Below are 19588 nucleotides of genomic sequence, written 5' to 3'. Positions count from 1 at the left end.
GTATCTTGCTGCTCCCCTGTTGGGGGCATATATATTTATAATTGTCATATCCACTTGTTGAATACTTCCCTTAAGAATAATATAGTGCCCTTCTGCATCTCTAACTATAGTCTGTAGTTTAAAATCCAATTTATCTGATATGAGAATTGCTACCCCAGCTTTCTTTTGAGGTCCATTTGCGTGAAAGATGGTACTCCATCCCCTTACTCTCAGTCTGAATGCATCTTTGGGTTTGAAATGAGTCTCTTGTAGACAACAAATGGATGGGTCATTTCTTTTTATCCAATCTGCAACCCTGTGGCACTTTATGGGATGGTTCAAACCATTTACATTAAGACTGATTACTGAGAGATATGATTTTAATGTTGCCATGTTGCCAGTAAAGTCTTTGTTTGTATTGGCTGTGACTTTCTGTTCTGTATCACTCTTGGGGCCTTTTTACTTTTATAGAACCCCCCGTAATATCTCCTGTAGGGCTGGTTTCGTGGTTACGAAATTGGTTAGTGACTGGCGATTCTGAAATGTCTTTATTTCTCCATCAATTCTGAATGACAGCCTTGCTGGATAAAGGATCCTTGGCTGCATGTTTTTCTCTGAAAGAGCTTTAAATATGCTCCCCCAACCCTTTCTCTCATTCCAGGTCTGTGTAGACAGGTCTGACGTAATTCTGATGCTTTTGCCTTGGTACGTGAGAAATTTCTTTGCCCTGGCCGCTTTCAATACTGTATCCTTGCATCTAATATTTGCGAATTGCACTATGACGTGACGTGGCGTAGGTTTGTCATGGTTGAGCTTGGGAGGGGTCCTCTCTGCCTCTTGGACACGAATGTTTGTTTCCCTTGCTAGATTAGGGAAGTTTTCAGCTACAATTTGTTCAAATATCTCTTCTAGACCTCTGTTTTTCTCCACCCCCTCGGGGATGCCGATGATTCTAACATTGGATCGTTTCATTGAGTCAGTAATCTCCCGTAACCTACATTCGTGGGCGTGGATTTTTTTAAGACCATCTTCTATTTTCATTTTTCCTCTATTAACCCATCCTCCAATTCACTAACCCGTTCCTCTGCTTCTGCGACCCTGGCCGTCAGAGCCTCTAGTTTTGCCTGCATTTGGCTCATAGAATTTTTAATTTCTGTCAGATTCGCTCTCATTTCTGTCCTTAGGGATTCTATATTCTCAGTAACCTTTTCGTTAATAGTTTTTTCAATTCTACTCATCATTTTGACCATCGTTACTCTGAATTCCATTTCTGATAATTTGGTTACATCCATATCCATTATTTCTGTGGCAGAGGCCACAGACTCACTGTCTTTTCTTTGCTGGGGGGGGCTTCTCCTTCTTGTCATTCTGATGAAGAGAGGTTGCGGGGTTTCCAGAGCCCAAATTATTGACTGGGTCCCAGGCCGTGCCCCTTGTTTTATAGGGATCTTAGGGATGTGGGCTTCTTCTTTAAAGATTTTATTTATTTATTTATGTGGCAGCCAACCAGCGAGAGAGGGAACAGAAGCAGGGGAGTGGGAGAGGAAGAAGCAGGCTCCCAGCGGAGGAGCCCGATGAGGGACTCCTTTCCGGAACGCCGGGATCACGCCCTAAGCCGAAGGCAGGCGCTCAATGACTGCGCCACCCCGGCGCCTCGGGTTGTGGGCTTCTTGATTTTTCAGCCTGCCTTCTGTGTTCTGGGGGAGGGGCCTGCCGCGCCGATACTCAGGCAGCCATGTTTGGGTAGAGTCTCGGCGTCCCCTGCGAGGGGGGATGGGGATGGGCACTCCCTGAGCCGGTATTTCCAGGCTTTTGTTCTCTGGCGGCTTTCCCTGGCGGTTTGCTGTGCCTCTTCTGAGAGTCAGAGCAGCAGCGGCCAAATTTCAGCCTCTGTCACAGAACAGAGGGATTGCGGCCCGTTCTCTACTAATGTTCTGGCCACTTTAACTCTGTTTCTGTTGGTGCTGCTCAACCCTGCAGCGTCCCGGGATGTGCGCCCCACACCCGGCGTCCCAGCCCTCACTTCCAGGGCCGGCGCATCTCTGTCCTTTGTGTTTCTAACGCCGCCAGCCGCCAGCCGCCCCCGCGCGCTCCCGGATCTCCCGGTCTCAGTCTGGATCCAGTGAGCGCACCGGGATTCCGGGGTTCCGCGAGATGCCTGGTGGCGCGCGCACACACGGCTCACGGTCTCAGTCTGCTGTTTTGCGGGTGCCGACCGTGAGCCCCGCCCGCTCTCCCGTGCAAGTGGCTACCGCTTCCCGGCGCCCAAACGCGGCGGCTCCCTCCCCCTTCCGTTTATCTTCCGATATCTGTGCACAGTTTCATGGCTCCCCGCTTGTACCTCAATACTCAGCGCTGGAGATGTTCATTTGTAGAGATCCAGATGCGTCTTCCTGCGTCTCAGGCTGGTTCCGTGGTTGTTTAGGCTGGTCTGGTACCTATCCAGCTCGACTCGGAGGACCGGCTGAAAACGGTGTCTCCTACTCCTCCGCCATCTTAACTCCTCCTAAAGTTATTTTTAGACAGATAGTTGTTGGCGCTCCGGTCATCCGCAGTTTGTGACCACTGCATTCATAAAAACTCCAAATGTCCATGGGATTTTGTATTGGTTAGTCGTCTTGTCTAAGCTATTTACATTTTTATCAGTAATCTTCTTTTCCCCTGGCATAATTTCATTTACCCATCCGTCATCCGACTTTACTTCATCCTATTAAGAATGGATGGGAGCCTCCCTATAGAAGAAGAGAGCTTTACATCTGAGGCACTCCCTCTGTGGAGGTTGTAGAGGGAGCATCAGAAATCAGAGGACAGCTAGGGTGACGGACTGTTTGTGCTACTGACCAGCACTGGGGAAATAAGTGAGTGTGGAACCCATGGGCACATACCAACCCATTTAACAGAATCCAGAGGATTTCTAAAATGAATGTTTTGTTTCTGTTTGTTTTTGTGTTTGTTTTAATCTGTACCATTTATATCTTCTGCTGTTTCGGCATTTAAATAGATAGCTGATAATAGTATTAGACTGAAGTAAAGCTTGGGCAATTTCTGACTTATGAATGGTTTACAAGTTCCCATGGCCCAATCAGCACTCTCTGTTAGCTCCCAATTCCTTTCAGAAGGCCAGCTCCCACTTCCTGCTAAGGGACGCTGTCTTACTATTACTGCAAAGAATCTACCTGCTCCTAAAGCCTCCGTCTCTAACAGAAAGTGCTGTAACCCTCATGCTCTCTTTCTTGGTCATGGCGCATAATAACATGTTGATTGAATTATGTGGGGTTAGAAGGGATTTTTATTCCCCCTCTCTGAGTAACATAGGTTACAGAGGGTGTGTAATATGGCCACACTGTGAAAATATGATGTCTGAAAGCTAACCTGGAAATCTAGGGAGGTACATAAACAAGTGAATACCTTTTATGCTTTGTCTGTTAGGGGATACAACCTGAAGATTTCTAGTATCAAACTGTATAATTGGCTTAGCCTGGTGATAGATGGTTGTCCCTCAGAGGTTCAGTGGTTGCTGTAGAAGCTCGGGGCCAGAAGAACCGTGCCTGTGTGGGCCACGACGAGGGTGTCCAGGGCCTTGCTCATCGCTGGGTGCCAAGGCCCTGTGGAAAGCAGAAAGGCTGTTTCAGTGCCCCAAGTGCTAGACACCTGGTACCAATTAGACCACACCTGCTTTCTGCTGTTTGGCCTTTCCCTTTCTCTCTCTCCTGTGAGCTACTCTTTAAAAAAAATACTGGAAATCAGAAATGGTTCAGATTCTGACTCAGATCTCTGTGTATCTTTATAACCTCTCGAAACTGTGAATTCTGGTGATGGTAGTAGGAGAAAAGTTTCACCTATTCTCTCATTCAAATATAGAAGAATATCTCATTCTAACGTTGAAGAATAGACAGGTGAGCTGCTTCGCACACATACAAGAGAACTCAGCAGGACCGAGGCAGCATCCTCCACGGTGCGCAAACCAGTTTAACACGTAGGTACTGGAAGTGCTTATTAAGTGATCCAAAGCAAAAAGCAAAATGGCAACGAAGTGCCTTTTATTTTCATTTCCCATCGTACCAGCTTTTTCAAAACATCAATTTGATCCAACAAACTTGGATCCCTCATTATATTTCCAGTGCTGTATTTGAGCATTGCTTGAATGTCTGTCCCTGGCTGTTTATGCACACACATATGCATACACTGATTTGCTGTATCCAGACGCAGAAATGCCTGCTTAGTTGACGTGATTAGCTAGAGGAATTGGTTGTTAGGCTGAGAATACCCTGGAAGTTATATGGGCCTTTAATTTTACCCAAAAAGTCTTGAGATGATTTCTTAGAGTGTTACTTTATGACAGTGAGCCACATTAATTTTACTTACTGTGTTGCTAGAGAGGTTATTATAAATTCCACCAACGATTACTAAGTATCCCTAGGTTCACAGACCTGTGCTGCGCCCTGTCTGTCTCTGCGCTCTGGTTACCTGCCGTCTTTCCTGGTAGACTACAGAAACACAAAGCCTGAATACTAATGCCGCATCAGCTAAATACCAGGTGCAACTCCAGCAGTTCTAGAAAAGAGAGACTCCAATGAGGTGGAAGCGTTGGAAGAAGGAACAGTTTGGAAAGAGGTATCATTGCGGTTGGCCTTAATGGATGGTGAAAAGGAGGAGAAAGAAGAGAGCATTCCATTTAGTGGTGAACAACGTAAGCAAATAGAGGTTGGCATTCACAGCGTTTTCGTGGGTCAGTGGCAGCTTGGTCCAGTTGTGGTGGAGAGGTTTCCAGGTTGGAAAGAGTGCAGATAAGGTGGTGACAAGTCCCAGAGGTGTTAGGCTGCCACAGCCCGAAGTGGTCTGGAACGTGGTTGAGCCGCACCTGGACAGTCCCGGAGCCGCTCTGCTAGGTCCCACTCTTGCCTCCGTCGGCCCTGAGCTGTGTGAACCTGGTTGTCCCACAAACTCCATGCCACTGTTGCCTCATTTGTAAAATGACGACAGCGATTTTTATTTATTTCACAGGCTTGCTGTTGGAGCAAAAGAAATAATAATCACACCAATTGTTTAGCACCATTCTGGGTACTTGATAAGGCTTGTTGCATCATTAATTATTAGCAAGGGAGAGAAAGAGTGACAGCTATGCCTTAGAAAGCTGACTTTGATTCAGGATACGCGGATTGAAGCTTGGGGAGGCTTTGTGGAGTTGCCTTTTGCCTGGATGGAGTTGAAGACAGAATTTTAGAGGTGTCACCATAATTTCCAACCTCTATAGGAAGGCACGGGAAAGGGTACAGGGTGATGTGTTGTGCAAAGCCATTCTGTTTCCACTACATCTCCATTTCACGGATTTTAGAAATGATCATGCTTGATAGTCATTCAGAAATGATTTGGTAAGAGTAATCAGCAGCGTTCCTTAATGGCCACAGAGAACTCAATGCTGGTCAGCTAGAGGAAGTGAATTGTTGAGCCAGAAGTAACTGGAAGTTTATTTGCTCTTTTTTTTGTTGTTGTTGTTGTTGTTAATATTTTATATTGTGTACCCAGAGGCTGCTGTGCTGACAGGGATAAGATAGAGAATTGAATCTGAATAAATCAAAATGGAAAATAACTCTGAATATCCCTACAAGAATTGCAGTGCCTAACTTCGGTAACTCATGCATGCTAATTCTGTTTGTTGTACGTACACTTTGGGTGAACAAGACAATGGAAGGCAGCTCTCTATAAAAACAGGAAATCTGTTGCATACCTTTCCTTGAAGTTGTTCTTTCTTTTAGTTATCAGATTTTTAGCTGGAAGTAAGTTTAATTCATCTAGTAGGAAGTTTAAATTTTTCTATGCTTGTCTTTATAAAAATACGAACAAGCTGTACTTCAGTCCTATCTTCATGGTGGAAAGTTGTATGAAAAAAATTGTATAGCGTGAAGAAACAGCATCCTCAGAGGATAACATTACAAAACATTTACATTTTTGTTTATCACAGTTAAGTTTTACTTCCTAAGTGCTACTTGTCTATATTTTGACTCTGAATATTAAAGATGTTTCCATATGTGGTATGGAGTGTTCTTATATGCAATTTAAAAATGGTTTCAAGGGTCAAAGCTTATAAATGGTAATAGTTCTGGGATAGCACTCCAAGTACGATACCGTGCATGTACTGACATCAATAGCTGTTAATTTGTCTGGGTGGTATTTGTGCCTTATAAAACATAAAAGAGATGATCATTTAAAAATGAGTGTGACTGTTAATGTTTGAAGAAGCACATCTCCCTAGGTCTTCATCTGTGCAGTCTTTAATATATATTACGCATATGTGTGTACATACATATATGTTTATGTATGTATGTATGTTCTGTGACTCTGTGACTGTTTGGCTCTATGTAGCACAGAGTAGTTCTATGCCAGGTATTGTAATAAGTGTTAACCTGAATCAGATTCCTTTGAATGAATCCAAAAGAATGTCTAGAATTAAACACAATATAACTTGATTTTAAAATAAGCATATTCTGGCTTATATACTTGGAAATTACATTAATATAAATGGGGATTCACTACCCCTCCCTTTCTGCGTAGTTCAGTCAACCCCTCTCTGGATTCCTTCTCTTCCTGGTCCTCACAGACCCCAGTGTGATCATCCTGACTTTTCTCTTAGCTCCTTTCTTCTGCCCACTGTCTCTATAATCTTTTACCCTTTTGGCCGGTCCATTTATCCGTTTGTGCTGCTTCTCTACCAGCAGGGCTTTCTGCAAATCAGTGCCACTAGAAAGATGCTGTCCAGTTCAGCTAGGGTCTGCGCTAGTGCTGCCGCTCCAGTCTCTGCCTGGGTCACCATACGGCCGTCTTCCCTCTGCGTCTGTGTTGCACATGGTATTCTCCCTGTCTTTCTCCTGTTCTTATCAGGACACTAGTCCTATTGGATTAAGAGCCCAGCTACTCTAGTACGACCTATTGTAAGTAACTTCATTATACCTTCAAAGACTTTATTTCCGAATAAAGTCACATTCACAGGTATGGGTTAGGACTTTAACATGTCTTTTTGAGGAACAAAGTTCAACCCATAACAGGCATTTAGAATACAGCAGCGTAATATTTAACATGTAATACTTAACATGCATGTTAGTGTCTTAAGGGTTTGTGTTTAATGTGGCATAGTAGGATAATGAAGTTAATGAGCCAAGTACGGAAGAGTGAAACATTCACATGGTTGTTGAGTATGGGTATTCTAACACACATGTCAACTTTTAGAAGTTAAATTCTATTTATTTGGTTTTATTAATAACTGGTTTGTTGTTGGACACTTCTAAAGTGATTTAATTTACATAACATAAAGCCTTCATGGAAGCATTCATGCCTATGCTTATAAATTCAGTTTCCAGTTACAGAAATGCTTTCCTTTTCCAGCAGAAATGAGCACTCCACTTAAAACTTCAGACTTCATTGGTAAAAAGATGATTAAAGAATAAATTGTTCAGGAAATACTATAAAGGAAACAGTGATCTATTAATTGATAATTATCAAGTTCCAATTAACTTCCTCATCAGCATTTGTGATAAGCATCATCCTTCTAAAATTTTTAGGAAGTGAAGTACCACTGTAAGTTGTTCAAATCAAGAACAACAATTCTTGACAAAACTTACCTTTTAAAAGCACAAGTACGTGCAATTTGCTCTCTTCTTTGGATTTTTCTTCAGTTTTCTTAAATTAGTAAATTAAAATGCCAGTATTCAAATGACCTAATCTTAAAGCCTCCTCTTTTGTAATTCAGCAGGATAGTAACGAATGGACCTCAGTGATGATGAGTTATGTGAAAAGTACTTCAAAACCCTTTTCCGCTTTTCTCAGATTCTTCTTGATTTGCCTCTAGCGATCATCCAGAAAGCTGGAAGGGAAGACTGTGATTACGACCTGTGAGTTGCATCATAGGAATAGAAGCATCCTTCCTGCTCCTCAGGCTGTCAGGCCAGGTCTGGTTCCCACAGCTCCAGCATCCTCATTTTAAATATGCCCTCTCTTGTTGGAGCTGCTGTTCTTCAAAGGAAACAGGATGGTGAACCCTCACCACCCTGCCCTTCACGGCCTCTTCTCAGACAGGGATCCGGGCTGCTGAGGCTGGCCACAGGGAGACTGAAGGGGACACAGACCCACGTTCCAGCATGACTTCCCCAGGTCAGGCCAGCTTCTAGTGCGCTCTCCAAGTATATAAGCAGATAGCTTACCCCTTGATAAGCAGATAGCTTACCCCTTGAAACCCTGTTCTTTCTCTTAGATCAGCACTCTAGAATCCCAGGCAGCATGGGGAAATACTCTCTCTTTAAATGCCACTGGGACTATATGGTATCTTGAAGTCAGAGGTGAGAGACTAAGTCAGCTCTTCAGCAAACAGGAGAGAATGTTTCTATTTAATATTCCTTTTCTCTTTGTTGGTAGACTTTCTCCATTGTGACATAGGAGAAAGATCAGATTATGGCAACGCTTTACAAAAAACAAAAGATAGTTTCTAACTCTCTGAGCTATTTGATGATGATGATGATGGTAATGATGGTGATGGTGGTGATGATACCACCACCTTTTGGTAGTTAAGCCACTGTATTCTACTCATTGCCTGGGAAATAGAAATCATAAAGTTAAGTGTTACACTAAGATAAGAGCTTATTGGAATTACAGAAGTTTTCAACCCTGGGACACAGGAAAGTTTTTAATTGCTATCATCTATACATGTTCACAGAGATATGCTCTAGATCAGGAATTGGCAAACAATAGCCCAAGGGCCAAATCTGGTTTGCTGCCTGTTTGCCTGTTTCTTAAATAAAGTTTTATTGGAACACAATTATATCCATTTGTTTATGTGTTGTTTTTGGCAGATTTACCCTATATGGGCAGAGTGCAGTTACAATAGAAACCATACGATCCACAAAGCCTAAAATATTTATCGTCTAACCCATTACAGATAAAATTTGCCAACCCCTGCTTTAGGTAATGCTTCCAAATTGTACAACCATATAATTGAAGAACTTTAAGGGTTATTAGAGATTATGTATCCAAGTCTAAAGCAGTGTTATAAATGGGTACACCGAGGCTTATGAAGTGCTTTACCAACGGTCTTAACTGTTTGCTGTGATTTTCTTTTCCTTTTTAAGAAGGAAAGATTTTTCCCATAACATTTTTTATCATGGCAAAATATACATAACATACATTTTACCATGTTAACCATGTTTAAGTGTATAGTTACACTTATAAATACATTCATATTGTTGTATAATCATCTCCACCATCTATCTTCAGAACTTTGTCACCATCCCAAACTGAAACTCTGTACCTATTAACCTAACTCTCCCCCCCTCCCCCGAGTCCCTGGAAACCACCTTTGTGCTTTTTATGAATTTGACTACTCCGGATACATCACATGAGTAGAATCATACAATAGTTATCCTTTTGTAACTAGCTTATCCATAACTTTTTTTAATTGGAGGAAATGTGCCTTACAGAAACAAGAAAATTCTAGCCTTATCCCTGACTTACTTACCACTTGACTTGGCCCAAGGTAAGCTGATCAACTTTACTTAATGTCCTCAGCTCTTAAAATGGTACATTTTAGGGGCACCTGGGTGGCTCAGTCATTAAGTGTCTGCATTCGGCTCAGAGCATGATCCCAGGGTCCTGGGATCGAGCCCTGCATTGGGCTCCCTGCTCTGCTGGAGCCTGCTTCTTCCTCTCCCACTCCCCCTGCTTGTGTTCCCTCTCTTCTTGGCTGTCTCTCTCTCTGTCAAATGAATAAATAAAATCTTTTAAAAAATTAAAAAAAAATAAAATGGTGCATTTTAGTATCTTTCTCTAAAGAATTCAATACAGTGTCATGGTATTAGTCAGTTATAGTAAAAAAAAAAGACCTTAAAATTTACAGTAGAATAATCACAGATATCAATTTTGCAGGTCAGGTATTTGCTTCCAGCATTTTGGTAAAAGGGAACACAAATGAGTACTCAGAAAGTAACTTTGTGGGCATTGGAATCAGAGTCAAAGGTGAAGGATGATAATTCAGGTCTCATGAACCGCTGATGGGTAGGACCAGAGCATACTTCTCTGGTGACTAGTTCAAAGTTTGCCAAATTCAGTGTCTCCCTGTCCTAGACAGTGCTCCCTATGCACAGCTCATATCTTGCCCTTTGCTCATTATTCTTTTTCTACTTACATAAAGTTACTCCAGATGGGGTAAAATATAATTGATTATGTCTTAGTTTACTAACTGTCCCATTTCAGTTCTGCCTCCCTAAGACTATACCCAGGTCACTCAGTCGGAATTTTGAGTGTTCATAAAACTCTCTAGACTTCTGTGTACGTCCTATTTCTTGATTTCACCTTGAGTAATTTAAGCTGTGATTTTCATATTTTACTCATTTGCCACTGAGAGAGTAACCTTATTTTAAAATTCTTACAGGGCAAGGAAGGGCAATTGGCAGGAAAGTTGGGTGACTAAGTGTTGACTCCACAGCATCCTCAAAGCGAGTAGATCGTACTAAGGCATTTGTTCTAAGTACTTGTCTGTCATTAGACCTTACGTTGTGTCTTTTGTTTTATTGCTGTTTTGTCCAAATAGCGGGGAAGGGTATAGATATGAAATTCTTAAAATTAATTCAGCATTTGATTGCTTACTGTGTACTAAGTGCATTGCTGGTATTATCTCCTACAATCCCCTTAAAAACTCCTGAAATAAGTACTTTTATTATATCCACTTTAGCGATGAGGAAACTGAGACACAGAATAGTTCTTTGCCCTATGACATATATAGCCAGTAAGATTGTGCCAGGGGCACCTCGGTTAAGCGTCTGCCTTCGGCTCAGGTCATGATCCCAGGGTCCTGGGGGGGGGGGGTCCCTGCTCCACAGGGAGTCTGCTTCTCCCTCTGCCCCCCCCCACTCCTGACCTCTCCCTCTGACTCTCATGCTCTCTTTCTCTATCAAATAAATAAATAAAATCTTTAAAAAAGAGAGAGAGATTGTCCCAGAATTTGAATGCCGGCAGTCTTGATTGCAAAGTTAAATTTCATTTATTTGCTTGTTCATCTGTTCATTTTTTCCAACAAATATTTAATGAGGTCCTGTTATGTTTTAGAATTGATTCAAGGGACACAGCAGTAATGATAAAAACCTTGTCCTCATGGAGCTTATGCTGCTCACCCCTTTTCTATGAACCAAATTGTATTCTCCTTCATCATGTGGTCTAAGATGCTTGGATGCTAGTGCTTTTTTCAGCTTCTCATCAAGAAGCTATTAGGAGGTTTTGGTAAGTGGTAGGAGCTTTTCCAGTCAGCTAGGATAACCCCTTTCAACAGACAGAAATGAAGAAACCATGGAAGACAAATATTGTTTCTTTCTTCTTGAACTATCACAGACAGGTTATCATAGCTTCTGAAACTTCTGTAGGGTTATCACCCTGAAGGCCAAGAATTAAGAGTATCTACCTTATAGCTAATGTTGCCCTGCTTTAATTTAGGCCAGTGTTCTTTTAGTTTTCCTGCAAACCTGAACACAAAGTTATCAGTATCTTAGTCATTTAGTCTGAATAGTGAAGACAGTAAGAACAGACTAATTTGCTTCTTGTTTTCAAGAGTAGTTTTTTGTTTTGTTTTGTCTTTGATCCAAGACAGAATTGTGAAGTACAAGAGAGAAGGTTGTCTTTCGTGGTTTGCTTTCCTCCTCTTTCAGTTACACTTTTCCTTCCTGCTGCTGGTTGCCCCACCTCCTAGCCAGCAAAGTGTTACAGTTAATATCCTGCTAAAGTGTTAAGTCATAACTAAAGCCTCCTGTCTTTCCCTGGCCTTTCTTTCTCCCTTCCTTTGGACTAAGAAGTCTACTAATCCTGGTGAGCTAGGAACCCATAGCTCAAGAGATGGCTCATGAGAACTTGACTGTGACCCCGCCTGGAGATTTTGCATTTTAATGGAAAACATACGTTTCTGCTACCCCTTCATTTGAGGGGAGCAAATAAAGATTTAACACACACTTCTGCAATGTTGAACTAACCCAAATTATTACACATTGGGGGGGGGATTCGTTTTCTTTGTGTGTCTTTGAATTGCTTAGTGTGAAATATTTAGGTTTTCCCATCTTATTTTTAAAAATTGGCTGTGATAAATACTGAGTTTGGAGGAAGGACTACTTTGTGACCATCACATGCCTTACTTTATGCTGTGTCCTCGATCTATTACCTTGCCTGGAGTGTCTCATTCATCCTGTAAACTATCTCAGCATCCAGGACCTCTGCTGGACGGTACAGGATTACCAGGTCCTATTCACTTGCTGGTGGGCCACAAGATTGCCACTTATACCTTAGATTTTGTAGTCCTTTACAACTTTATAATTTAAAAAACATTTTTCACTTATCATCTCATTTAATCTTCTATATGCTTATTATAATAACATACAAATATATAAAGAAAAGACCAGTGATTAAGATAACATTAATTTCAGTTTTCATAGGAAAAAAAAATGAAGCCAAAGGAAGTTAAGTGACTTGCCCCGACTAAAAACCAGGTTCTCTTGCTAGGTCCAGTGTCCCTTCCTCTAAACCTCAGCTACCTGTAAAACGAGGACTTTTTGAAATCATGTACCTACTCTCCTCTGGTATTTGAATGTTTATGTGAGTAAATTTTTATATTGCATTTGCCCCATTTGATTTTCCATATCTTTTTTTGGTAGGGCTTTTCCCCCCTAACTTTCCTATAATCACTCCTAACTTAGAATACTCTACGTTCAGATTTGATAAAATAGTCTTAGTTTCTGCATGTCAGTCATTTGTCCATTGATGATCCTGTAGGATTTAATCTGACCTCCCAAAATAATATCTGGTTTGGTCATGATGTTTTAAAGTACCTGTAGCCCTGATGATTGGAGTAAATGCAGTTTTTCCTTAGAGTCTGTACCTATTTTAGTTACATTCTCTGTTCTTCCAGTATAAATGGAACTTGCTCCAGCCAACTGTTGAAATTGCAGTAAAGAAAATACAGCTAGTTTTTTCTGCTTCTCAAAAGAGGGGAAAAAAACCCAAGTTTTGTTAGTCTGTCTTTTTAGCATAATGTATTTAAGGCACTTTAAAATATTTATTTAGCTAGTTGCACAGTCTTTCATAGACTAATCTTGTCCCTATGCCTAACGCTATTTATCTGTACTCAGTTTTAGTATATTGACTTAATTTCTCTTTTTTTCTGCCTTTCTCATTTATTTTTCATATCCATAGCTTTTAGTATTTTGCCTTGCAATCCTTATTACTGGCAGAGTCTTAAGCATGTAGGATTAATTTCTTGATCACCAATAGCACTCCTTCTTTCAGCTGAAGTTTTTGTCATTTAACACTTTATTAATAAATTTGGTGTATTGCTCCATAATTGTTTCTTGTGGATAAGTCTCTATTCCCTGTTGTGATTTTAATTAGTAGTCCTAGATGGCAGGGATTATGCCTAACATGTCTTTGGAAAGATCTCTCCAAGAAGAAACCAGAGAAAGAATACCCAGAATGTGTCTTCGAGTGCGTGCAAATATTCACCTTTTCAGTCAGCATTTATTTGAATGCTTACGTTTTGCCATCCATTCTGCTAGTGAAGCACAATCAAGCAATGGGTCTCCTGGGCTTACACACCAGGAGGCGGTTGACCAGTTAATTCATGACAGTGTGTTGTGTGGGGCTTGAGAGAATAAGTTGAGTTGTTATGTATGTATATGGTATGTGTATATCAAGGAAGCTCTTCAACAGCATCAAGGTGTCTGGGAAGGTAGCCTTTAATATCGTCTGATACCTGCGGGGTAAACAAGGGTTGACCAGATTTAGCAAGGGTGGGGAGGGGTGAAGGGATTGGGACAGGTTGCTCATTTAAAATAAGAAGATCCATCTCTCTAGCTAGAGGGTAAAAATGTTCATTAGGGCTACAGTGTAGAGTTCAAGGGAGAGGCTGCAGAAGTGATGGGGATCTGGAATGGACTTATTAAGTGTTTGGGTGTTCTTTAAGCTGGGGAGCAGCACGATCAGTTCGTAGTTAGAGAGTCCTCTGGCTATGCTGTAGGGAATGGTTTGACAGAGAAGAGCTATAGCTAAGAGTTCACTGAAGTAATGGAGGGTAGAGATGATAGTAATCTCAACCAGGGTAGGTTAAGTGGAAGGATTCAAGAGACGTTTAGCAGAGAGAGTCCTTAAGAATTATTGATTGCAGGGGAGGGGTGTGTTAAAAGGAAAAGAGACATGGCTGAGGGTGATTGGAGGTCCTTCAGTTCTGTTCCCTTCTCATTCCTCCATCACTGATTTTAGGGAGTCATAGACTTTTGAGCTGTAATATCCATGCCTATAAAATAAATACATTTGGGCCCAGGGGGACACTTTACATTTTAATATTTTCTAAAATCTCTGTAGGAAGACTTTTAGATTACAGAGGATGGTTTTACGTTCGAGATATTCTATGTAAAAAGATAAAATAGCATACTGAGGTATATAAAAAGAATTTACAATAATGAAAAAGCCATCTTATTTAATATCCCAGGGGAAATGTAAAGTTCTAACCCTATTTTTAAACATTATGCTATTAAGTATCAGTTCATTGATAATATATTTATTAGCCAAGGAAAGAACCTGAAATTTTCAGTATAGAATTATCCATCCATTAGCTAGCCTTAACGGAAATAAAAACCTAGACATGAAATATAAAGTAATGAAAATGTTTGTTAGTCATACAGATAGCTCCAAGTAGTTTCAAGGGTTATCAAGAGCCATTTCTGGTTCCCTGGAAGAGTCTGAATCAATGATCAAATGAAACAAGTTATTGCTTTGGGATCATGCTTCTTTGGTAGGAACTCACCAGTGGCAGTTCCCTCCTAAATAAATACCGTATAGGCAGTTATTTCCCTCTCTCCCTTCACCCATTCTTCTCTCCTTTTGCTCCTTATTTTCTTTCAACTTAATTTGTTTCTTACCAAACCTCCCTTAAATTCTTGGACTTACGAAGTTCTCTTGAGAAGTACAAATGATATGGAACTGGTACCTTTGTTTTGGTCTTGGCTTTATCAAAAGCAGGTCTGTGATTATGAACTTGCCACTTCTCAGGATCTTGGTTTCTACATTTGTAAAATGAGAAGTCTGAAGTAGATTCGTGATAAGGGCAATCCCAGCGATGATTCTTTTATCTGCCTTTCCCCCCCACTCCTGTATATCCAGTTGCTTCCAGGCCTTTGTTTATTGGAGGGTCCCAGTGGTACTTGAGATTTATCAGAGCCACCCTCTCATACTGAGGCTTCTGTGGTTTGTTCCAGCCCCACCATGAGAACCAAAGGACTAAGAGGTGAGTTACTGGAAAGCATTCCCAGGTGGGGTGTTTGCTGAAGAGGGAAAAGGAGAAACCACTAAACATTTTACTACAAATTGTACTACCTCCAGGGGCACAAGGCACAGATTTCATTACAAACGTTGTAATTCTCTCTCCCACCCCCAAGGCCACCATTTGCAGTTTTGGTCATGTCAGTCTCACTTTTGCACCTATCTGTCCTGCTCTAGCATATTCATCACCTCTCCTTCCATTGCTAAGGAAAGCCTTCCTAATATTCATCCTCAAGTTCATTTCCTCAGGGAATGCTGATTAACCCCACTTACTGTCAATCACCAATCACATTTAAGCCCCCCTGAACCTTTGTTAAGTGTTATGCTTTAAAAATTTATTTAAAATAGGTTCAGATGCAAAATAGGAAAATACCAGTTTTTAATAGTATATACAGTAGTGTCTTCCATTTCTTGAAACAGGGTGACTTTTCACATATTGATCTGTTTTGTCTCCGAGATGAAAGATCTGAAAGTACCCTTCACCTGTAAAGTCATTTAACCAAACGTGTTTTCTGTGCTCATTGTGTTTGCTTGACTTATTGAAGTTGATCCTAGCTTAGAAATTGGCATGTATGCTTTTGCAAAATGGTTCTTATAAGGACTATAAAAATGTGATTCTTGAAAGCTGTTTGAGAAAATGTGTTGTTCTTGCTGTGATATTAACCATGGTATTTTTTAAATGTTATGTCCCCTCTACATAAGTTTAATTATAAATTGGGTATTTTTTAAAAGCTGTCTTTCTCTACTTTTTTGATGTATTCAAATTTGATGTAGATCTTGGAACACCTGTATGGCTGCTGGGCCCATGGTTGTTGGGTTTGCCACTAGAACCACCTCCAAGATCTATCCCTCTGATAATAAGGACCGTGACTCCTGTCAGTAGGAGATAAAACAAATACTTTGCATTAATCCCCCACCCCACCCCAATACTGTCAGTTCCCCAGCCCCCACCGCTCTCACTTCTACAGAAGCAAAGATGATGTGATTACAGCACCTTTTCTTCTAATACATAAATTGAAAGGACCCTTTACTGATTCCCGTTGGGTTGTTTGTTTTAACTTTTGTTTTACTGGTGGAGACCACATTGATTTGGCTGCCACCCTAGGATTACTTGATTGCAGTCTTCTAAGAAGCAAAGAACCAGGTCTAATTTAATGTTTAGCAAAATAGTGGTTGTGGTAGAAATTTGTAAGTTTTTGGAATGCAGTAGAATAGGATTGAATGACGTTAAGGAATCCTTTAATGCATGCTTTTGAATAAATCCTTACCAGTGAATGGTCTCTTGTAGTTCTCAAAGCCACTAGAAAGAGAACTGGGGTGTTTGTTTTGAACCTTGCAGATAGTAATAACTCTTTACCTTTCTACTAATACCCCCACCCCCACCACTCTCCTGCTTGCTTACAGTTGTCAACTCCCCACCCCACAGTAGCAAGTTCGTTAGTGATTTTTACATAAGGTGCAAATCGAGGAATGTCTTCGTCCCGGCTGCGCGCAGGTGGGACTAGCTTGGGGAAGACGCAGCTGAGTAGACAGTTTCGCAGGGTGACTCATTATCAACACTGACCGTTGCTTTTAAACCCACCAGGGAAAATGTACCAGACATTGTTATGATGAAAACAACCGGGAGGGGTGGTGGTGAGGAGAAGAACCGAGATTAAATTTGGCCAAGGCTACGTGTCGCACTAAAGCCGAGGCAGCGGGGCGGGCAGGGAGGCCAAAGCACCTGCGAGGAGCGCGGGCAGGCGGGCGTGGCCTGCGGGCGTGGCGCCGGGGGCGTGGCTGGGGGCGTGGCCGGCCGGCGGCGCCGGCAGTTGGAAGGGGGTGGAGTTGCCCTTGGAGGCGGCACCGGCCCTGGGCCCCGAGGCCCGCCGCGCCCTATCGGGCCCGAGCCGAGTGGCCCCGCGGAGCCAGCGCGCTCCCGCCTGCAGGGGGAGGGCGGACGGGGCGCGGGGACCGGCCAGGCCGCGGCGGGCGCTGTTTCTCTTTCACTTTCCTTCCCTCCGAGGCCGGCGCGCTGGCGGGCGAGGAGCGGCGGTGGCGGCGGCGGCGGCCGCGGGGTAGGTACCAGGAGGGCTTGAGAGGCGGCCGAGGGACCCCGGCCGCCCCCGCGCTCCCCGCCCAAGTTTGCGCCCGGAGCGGGAGTGGCACCTCCACGCACCTGCCGCGGCCGGCCTTGCCTGGAGCCGGGAGAGCCCCTCGGGGCCGGGGACTGGGGAGGCCGGCGGGGGTCTGGGGGCTTCGGAGCCGCGTCCTGCCCTCGGGCGCGGAGAGGGCGGCGGGCTGCCGGCGCTCGGCCCCGGGAGAGGCGGCGCGTCTTCCTCCGCGTAGCCCGGGCCGGGCCCGAGCCGCGCGTCCTCCGGGCCCGGGCCCGCGCACCTGCCGGGCGGGCGGGGCGGACTTGGGCTTGGACCGCCCAGGGCCGTGCCGCCGGTCCTGCCTGAGGACGCGGAAAAGTTCCGTGGCGCCCCGTCACAGCAAGTACTTGCTTCCTTTAACTGTCTTAGTGACAGGACTCTGTGGCTTATTCTCTTCATACCACCCGAGGTCGGGACCGTGCATTTCCTCTTTCAGAAGACTTTCTCTTAACTCTGGAGCTTCCTGGCAAACCTGTGGAAAAGGCAGGGCCGTTAGTCCCGATGTATAGAGGAGAAGCCGAGACCCAGGCACGGGTGTTAAACGCCTTACTGAAGGTCGTACAGGGCTAAGGACCAGACCCCCCCAAACGCCCTTGACTGTTATTTATGCTCCCTTTGTGTTACACCCTCGACACAACTTTCCTGAGCGGGTAGGATGATACCACGCAGAACCTATTCCGTGCATATTCTTAATGTCGATGTGTCCATGAAATGATGCCTTTTGCCTCCCCGGTCGCTTTATACCCGTGAGTTAACAGCTAAGATAGGAGAAAGGTTCCTGTTTATAGGCTTAATTTAGGAAATCAATACCTTCTTTCATGCTGTGTTTTCTCAGAGAACACATTTATTTGTAAGAAATCTTTTACACTTTATTTTTTCTTTAGCAACCCCATGTACCAGCAAACAATGCTAAACATTTCTGGGAAAAAAATGACTTAGCTTTTACTGTGTGCTAGCTTTATGTATATGGTCTCATTTAATCCTCACCACTCTAGGGAGCTGGCACTTTTAATTTTACAGTTTTAAAAAACTGAGATTTAGAAAGGATAAGTAAGTTTCCCAGGTTATAGATTTACTGAATGTGATTGGTTTCTATCAAAGATTGCATAGTCTATTACAGGACATAAAGAATGAATGTAACTAGAAATCAAAAGGAAAATGTAACAAAAGAGAAGGATTAAACTTGAGAAGACAATACACTGAGGATAACTTTGGAGAAGGGTTTCAAAGGATATAGGTAGGATTTAGACAGAGGGCTTTTTTTTTATATATATATATAGACCCTGCAGAATGGACTGTGTGAGAGTGATCCTTTCAGTTTGCCTAAAGAAAAGTGTTGAAGGGTATGCTAAGGTCAGCCTGTGGAAGGTTTTACATGGAAAGCTAAGGAGTTTAAATGTCTTTCTGTTTGTAAAGAGGAGACACTGACAGTCTCTGAGAAGAGGACCCAGATGTGATAGAATAAAAGCTGGTAGAAGGTAAGATGGGCTGCAGGTGGAGAGGTAATATTCAAGTAGGGTGACTATGGATGGAATGAAAAAGGAAATTAACTTGATTTCACTGACTGGATGTGGGGTACCCAATGGAAATAGGAAGCATATTGGTAAAGAGGACAGTGACTTCAATTTTGAATTTTTTTTAAAAGATTTTATTTATTTATTTGACAGAGATAGAGACAGCCAGCGAGAGAGGGAACACAAGCAGGGGGAGTGGGAGAGGAAGAAGCAGGCTCATAGCGGAGGAGCCTGATGTGGGGCTCGATCCCATAACGCTGGGATCACTCCCTGAGCCGAAGGCAGACACTTAACCGCTGTGCCACCCAGGCGCCCCTCAGTTTTGAATTTTTTAACTTGTATTGGCAAGAACTCCTAATAGAGCAGTGGAGCAAATAGCTGAAATGCATTACTAAAGAGGTAAAGATATCAAAACTGGGAGTTAATCGCTTTGGCTGTCATTTGTATAGAGGTGATAGTTAAGGCTCCAGGATTGGATGGATCTGTCATTATCCTGAATTAAATCATAGTAGGTTTACAAATTAATGTGACAGTAAGAGACACGTTGTATTCACCCGTTCACCCAATTTGGAGCATGTAACCGTTGCTGCTAATATGTTATTAATATAGAGGAATTTGACACTTTTT

At 42.7% G+C, this 19588-nt stretch overlaps 1 protein-coding gene across 4 annotated transcripts in view; it reads left to right on the top strand.

Moving 5' to 3' along the window:
- The window catches only part of PCGF5 (polycomb group ring finger 5), a 124960-nt gene that overhangs the window by 37694 nt on the left and 67678 nt on the right, over positions 1 to 19588 (top strand). The window contains exon 1 of one of the 4 annotated variants that reach the window (XM_045810013.2): positions 17219 to 17369. The exons of the other annotated variants lie outside the window; for them this stretch is intronic. The gene's annotated coding sequence lies outside the window, so the exon portion shown is untranslated. Of the gene's footprint in view, positions 1 to 17218; positions 17370 to 19588 lie in introns of those variants that run through there. 4 annotated transcript variants of the gene reach the window in all.

Source organism: Ursus americanus, chromosome 6, assembly GCF_024610735.1.
Source record: "Ursus americanus isolate L20-20 chromosome 6, mUrsAme1.1.p, whole genome shotgun sequence".
Lineage (NCBI taxonomy): Eukaryota > Metazoa > Chordata > Mammalia > Carnivora > Ursidae > Ursus > Ursus americanus.
This window is presented reverse-complemented; position numbering and strand designations above follow the sequence as displayed.